This window comes from Pelmatolapia mariae, linkage group LG12 (assembly GCF_036321145.2).
Source record: "Pelmatolapia mariae isolate MD_Pm_ZW linkage group LG12, Pm_UMD_F_2, whole genome shotgun sequence".
In the NCBI taxonomy this organism is placed as follows: domain Eukaryota; kingdom Metazoa; phylum Chordata; class Actinopteri; order Cichliformes; family Cichlidae; genus Pelmatolapia; species Pelmatolapia mariae.
Window position 1 is genome coordinate 30,193,947 of NC_086237.1, and position 6,890 is coordinate 30,200,836.

General features: G+C 39.0%; 1 protein-coding gene across 2 annotated transcripts in view; it reads right to left on the reverse strand.

Moving 5' to 3' along the window:
* rasgrf2b (Ras protein-specific guanine nucleotide-releasing factor 2b) overlaps positions 1–6,890 on the reverse strand; it is a 42,143-nt gene that overhangs the window by 34,156 nt on the left and 1,097 nt on the right. The window lies entirely within an intron of this gene.

Below are 6,890 nucleotides of genomic sequence, written 5' to 3' on the forward strand. Positions count from 1 at the left end.
TGTAATTTCAAAAAGCTTTAATTTACTATATAATACATGAACTGTTTTTTTTTTTTGTTTTTTTTTAAATATACTTCCTGGAGACTTGTCATTGCAAAGTGACACAAAATATTAATCTGACAGCAGCAGCAGCAGCAGCGGTACTTTATGTAACCACCGAATTCAGCTAATGATGTAGGCTACCAGCTAATGTGACAATCACTGAATCAACATCCCACATCCCGCTGTTTTTTCATTGCCCTCCATGCTGTTCACTTCCTTCAAAGAAGTTTGTATAATAAAGTGTGGGGCAGTCTTTTTCTCTCTCACATACACAAATAAAATATCCAGACTCTTCTCATGCATATCTACCCACTGTATATATACTAATATACTAATAACTGTTGCCCCAGAAAACTCTGACTGGGGATTACCTGTCTATCGGAGATTTTTTTTTAAAGGGATTAATCAAATTGCGCCTCTCCTCTGCAGTTTATTTTCACTCCTATCCTCCTACTCTACTAGTTAAATACACACAAATTAAAAACGCAAAAGCAAATCCCTCATATGAAGGCATCAACAGGCTTTTGGCCTCATCTTACACATTTGTTGCATTATAGTGACTGTGTGACTTTATTGCCTTAACGCAGGAGATACTGAATTGGAGATTCCTCTGTAATTCCCAGAGAGCAACATCAGAGGCTTCCAAGCAGACAGTGAATCAGTTTTACTTTTTTCTTGAGAAAACTAACAGGATCTTGTAAAATCCAGTCCTCATAAGCAAAGACAATATATATGAAGGCACCAGGCGGTTGTATTCCTTCATGCTAAAGTTTGTTAGAGACACATCTCCTATATCTATACCTGTAGCTAGAAGGATCATGTATAATAGATGGCAGCAGCTCCAGATATAACACCACTTGTGAATACAGAGGTTCAATGCCAAGAGCTTCAACCACCTAGGGAGTAACCACAAACATCCTAAGCCCATCTGAGGAGCAATGATCAGACCAACATTGATTGAGAAATACAATTAATATTGTTCTCATATGTACCCTGCCAAACATGTAGCAGCATGGTGCCTGACAATTTTTATAAACAGGATTAGCCCTGTAAATTTAAGGGTACTCAGTATAGTGTAAGACACAGCAGAGTATTAATATTTTTATTCACCTGTTTCCTTTAATGATCTCTTTTTGGAGAAAGACATTACATTTTTATGCAATATTTACCAGGTGAGTGAAACTACACTGTTCATAAGATGGTTTACTACAGTTAGAACTCAAACTAAGTTTGAAAAAACAACAAAAATTGACTGACACAATGTTGTGTAAAAATAAAACTAAGTTAACATCTCTCAGGGGTTTGGGTCCATTTTGACATGATGGCTCGCACAGCTGCTACAGATTTGTCGCCTGCACATCCATGATCTAAATCTCCCATTCCATCACACTTGCAGAGGTGCTCTATTGGATTGAGACCTGGTGACTGTGGAGGCCATTTGAGTCATGTTCAAGACACTAGTTTGGAATAGTCTGATGTTTGTGGCATGGCACAGAAGATGGGCACACTGTTGTCATAAAGGGACCGACATTGGGAGAAACACTATTCAGGTTGACTGCTGTGTTTAAAAGGTGATCAATTGCTACTAAGTGGCACAAAGTATGCCAAAAAATATCCTCCTGACCATTACACCAACAACAGCCTCCAACAACAGCCTGAAACTCTAGTATATCCTTTCTTTGCGTTTACACCAAATTCTGAGACTACCATCTATATGTTAGAGCAGAAATTAAGACTCGTCAGACCAGTTATTGTTTTTCCAAGCTTCTACTGTCTAATTTTGGAGAGCCTATGCGTGAATTGTACCCAGTGTAGCTTTCTGCTGCTATATCTCATCTGCTTCAAGGTTCCATGTGTTGTGCTTTCAGAGATTCTCTACGGCGATTGTAACAAGCGGTTACCTGTTACCTGCCATTCAGGTCAAAGCAGTCTGGCCATTCTCCTCTGACCCTTAACATCAACAAACAATTTTTCCCCAAGAACTGCCATTCATTGGATATTTTCTCTTTTTTCCTGTAAAGCCTACAGATGGTTGTAGATCTGCAGTTTTTGACATACTCAGACATTTTCCACAGAAGTAAGAGTACTAGCTAAAAGCAGATACTGTTCACAGTTATTGTAGTAGAAGTGTTTTATTGTACATAAGGTCTGCTCCCATTGTTACCAATACTTTGAATAATTTAATATTTCAAACACAACAGACAGATTTTAAGCTAGATGCCAGCTTTAAATTCTGAAACTAATGAGGTTCATAATGGCTCTAACACTTGGCAAAAAACTTAACAGCAAAATGAAAATCAGCCCGCAGAGAAAAGCAAATCAGACTCAGGGTGTACGGGACGAATCGGTTCCAATTAGTGCGCGCAATAGTGAAAACACAAGACCCAGAGAGGGGGACTTAGAGCTAGAGGAGCTTTCTAATGAGAACTAATTACACACACATGCGTGAACATGAGGAAGTCAGCACTGACACTTCAGCTCTAGTGTGTCGCCCCACCTTTTCACTTTTGTAAAAGGAAACCCGTCTGTGAATATCCTGTAGCTACACATACACACTGTATTAAACTCAAACAGTACTCAATTAAATGATTGCACCTTTCCCATGCATCCCATCCATTCTTATGAAATATTCAATCCCAATATAGTCCAATGTAGTCCCAATGTAGTCTCCTTCAAAGCAAACAAACTACGCTGCAAACACAAATTGTACAAATTGTCATTGTCATTGAGAATTATTTATTCCTTCACAGGCAAAAAATATTAACAGCAAGCTATTGTACAATTTTATGAAATTTTAAAAACCTTTTCATTTAAGTCAGTTTTGGTTCTCTCTCAACGCTGTGCCATTTCATGGGATCTTCCCTGTGATCGACTTATAGATATTTAAAAGAAGGTGTAAATGTAGCAAGCAGTAAACACGATTTCCCAGTTTTTGTACAGTTAAACACGAGAATGTCAATGTTTACGAATTTTCTTCACGTACTTTAGGCCCTTTAGAACCAACTGAGCATTGGTAATGCCACAGCCTATCTGAGTGCTGATCATGTCAATTCATTAATGCGCACAGTGTACTCATATTCTGATGGCTGCCTCCAGCAGGATAACACACCATGCCAAAAATCTCAGATGATTTCAAACTGGTTTCCTGAACATGGCACAAATGTTCTCCACAATCACCAGATCTCAATCCACTGAGTCAGTCACAATCTCAATCTCAACCAGTGTTTCTCAAACCTTGATCAAGCCACATAAACTTAAATGGCTTCATTAGGTTTACTCAGTGTTATGTAAGGTAATGTTGTAAATTACAGGCACTTACTGTCGCATCTGGCAAATCTAGCCAATAGTGCCTAACTGTAGGGAAATTGTAGTTTGAGTGTAATATGACTTGGGATTGTGGGAGGAAGCTGGAGTAGAAAGAAACAGAGAGAATCCATGCAAACATGGGGAGAACACGCAAACTCTGCACAGAGGGTGAAGCCAGATCGTGGACTCAAACTCAGGACCGTCTTGCTGTGCTAACCTCCACGCTGCCACCGCTGCCCTATCTAATACCATTTTTAGTCAAATCAAGGATGAACAAACATGTGGAACCACATGATAAAAAAAAAAAAAACTGCCACAAATGTTCTGTTATAAACTTTTTTAAACATTGTCGCTGACTGTCTCACTTTCCCACTATGGCAAGTTTTGTTGAGGAAACTTCTCAAAGCTTCTAACAACTTTCGGTCCCTGCACCATTCCTGATCTCTATTTTTCTTTTATTAGACCCTGGTGCAAACACAAAGGTTATAGCTTATTTGCTTTTACAGTGGCCTTTACAGAACCAAACACAATGAGCTGCTCAGCAAAGTTTGACATATGGGTGACAAGCTGAAGAGAGACTCCACCAGTGACTAATGGTCATCTGGTTCTGGTTCATGGCCTCTAATGAATTGTGCTTCACTTTAAAATCAATAAACAACTGGCCGCTTGATGAAGGGGGGAGGGAGAGTTTGGCAATTATACACAACTGATTGTACCAGTCTTTTACACACATGCATGCATATTCACATAAGCAAAGCGGGTTCACAGTCGCTGTGGAAACCATTCAGACTGGTGTAAATGCTCTCCAAATTATTTGAAGGGTTTGTGTCTATCGGAGTACAACAGGGAGAAAAGAAGGGAGAGAGGCTGTGTGTTATTTGTGTGGTTCTATTGTGGCTCACTGTGGGGGTGTCATACTGCAGGTTGCTGGCAGATTCACTTCACTGCACAGACTAACAGTGAGGAGAAAGAACAACTAATGGCAATATAGAAGGCTTTTCTCTCTCTTTCTGAACTAAACACTTGCATAAGGGATAAAACTCAGGATCAAACTGAACATGGAAATCCTCCTTTACTGAAGTGTTGATCATCTGAAACACAAAAGCCCACACACGGCCTCATGAGGCAGACAAAATGTCAGAGTTATGTGGTTCCTCCTGTGTGCATAGCTATGTAGTTAAACAGTCACACGCTAGCAGCAGTCGAGCTTTCAGCTGAGGGCAGATTGAAAATAACCCTAATTAAACATCACAGCTGTAGTATGAAAGTGAGACAGACAGGGAGAGAGTGAGACAGTCAGTGGGAATGTTTAAAAAAAGGTTTAAATACAACGTAATACTTGCCAAGCTCTCTAACATCAAAAGAGACAGGTTTTGTGCCTACATCAATGCCTATATTAGCGGCTGGAACAACATGTAATTTTGCCCTTTCAAAAGCAAGACTTATTCTCATTTAATCATCAATAGTAACAACATATTAACATGCAGAAAGACTCAAAGCGGCAGTGCTGGACCTACTCTCTATCCTTCTATTCGTACACATCTGGAATTAATTTTCTTCACACTGTATATTCAAATCAACTGTATTAGTAGGTGGAGATGGATATCGTTGAGTGATTATTATTGGTTGGCTTTTTTTGACCTCTCCTTACCTCTTACGTGATTAAATTTGCATCCACTCACTGTCTATTTAATACTTCCTCACAGAGTAAAAAGTCAGCACTCTCCAGTGTATCCCTCCCCCTCCCATTTTTATGGCTATGACACTGGCACACAGTCCCCGACGTTTGCTAAAAACTGCAATCAGGAGCAGGAATAATTCTGCTTCCCTTTTCTTCCATAAAGCCAATCTAAGTCTGTCTTTTTCGTTATAACTTTTTCACCATAAGACTGACTCACTGATTGATATGGCCCTAAGATTAATCTGTGTATGACAAAAAAAGGACAATTTTTTTAAATTAATTAATTAATTTATTTTTATCAATGAAATGCATTTTCAAATGTTAATTCAAATGTTTCCTAGCAACAAGATCTGCTAACTCTCGGAGCAACAATGCTGAGGCAACTTCCAAGAGCTCTGTCACAACAGTTTCCCCCTAAATTATTTCCCTGCATATCACTGCTGTAAATGTATTAAACCTCAACCCTTTTCAGCCTTGAAGGATTCAGCAGTGAGTCCTGTATTGCAAATTAAAGTTGCATAGAAATAATTGACTTTAACTTGCAGAGGTTTATTTGAAACTGTAGTTCCAGTCACAGGAGGACTGTTGCTCTGTCATTTAGCTGCATTTTGAAACAGATCCAGATCATCTGGAATTTGCAGCTGCATTCCAAGCATAAAGTCTGAAATGTAGATTTTCATTTTACCTCTTTTGCAGCCAAAATATGGACCCAACATGTCTATATTTTCCAATTAATCCTCATCTGTCCATCTTTTTAATCAATTCGCAGAAGGTGGAGTGGGCTGTAGCCTATCCCATCTTTCATAAGGCAAGAGGTGGGGTACGCCCATCACATAGTCATAGGGCTACAATTTATCAGTTCAGCTGAATAATTAGGTCACTTGTGCTCCTGCTGCTTGTAATGACTTGATTATTATTATTATTCTTAAAACATTGATATATATATATGACATATATATGTATATGTATATATACACAAGAGTTTCAATAAGTTGTCAAAAATACAGTAAAGCTATTCAAAGTTTCCAGTAGGCTAACAGTTGTGCAGAGATTAAATACATCTTTGGTCAAATGATCAGCAATTCAGTTGCACATTTAGATGGACTTTATGTTTGTAGGACACAGCAGCCTGGTTGAGAGTAAACCAATAGTTCAGCTCAAATTGCAGCTTCTGGGCAACAGGTAATAAGGTTGGTGGTTTGATCCCGGGCTCCTCCAGACTGCATGCCAAGTATCCTTGGGCAAGATACTAACCCCAAGTTGCTCTCCGATGCATCCATCGGAGTATGAATGTGTGTGAATGTAGTTAGAAAGCACTAAGTATAGAGAACGTGCTTGTGAGAATGGGTGTGATTGGGTGAATGTGGTATGTTGTATAGAGCGCTTTGAGTACTCCAGGAGAGTAGAAAAGCCCTATATAAGAATCAGTCCATTTACATCACAGTTACGAATGTTGATTAATCCTTAAGATTACACAGGTTTATTGAGATGCTGTGAAACAAAATAAAGCACAGAATAAAAATTAACTTGTTTAGACAAAGAACCTGTTGCTGCACTGTTTTGTTGGACTCTGTCAGACTGACATGAATTTGAGTTGAAGCTACATACATCTTTCAGTCTTGTGGTTTTCATAATTCATATTTGGAAACAAAAATAACCCACGTGTTGGAATAAATCCTTTAAACTGATGGGATTACTTGATTCACTCAGTTTTTGTCTTTGCAACTGGCAGCTTATGACCTCACGGAGACCGAAAGCTGTTTCAGCTATAGTGTCAAAGACAGCGACAAGTACTTGACTTTTAAACTTGTGGACAAAGATATGAGGTGTGAACGCTTTGTTCCCCCCCCACCTCCCCACC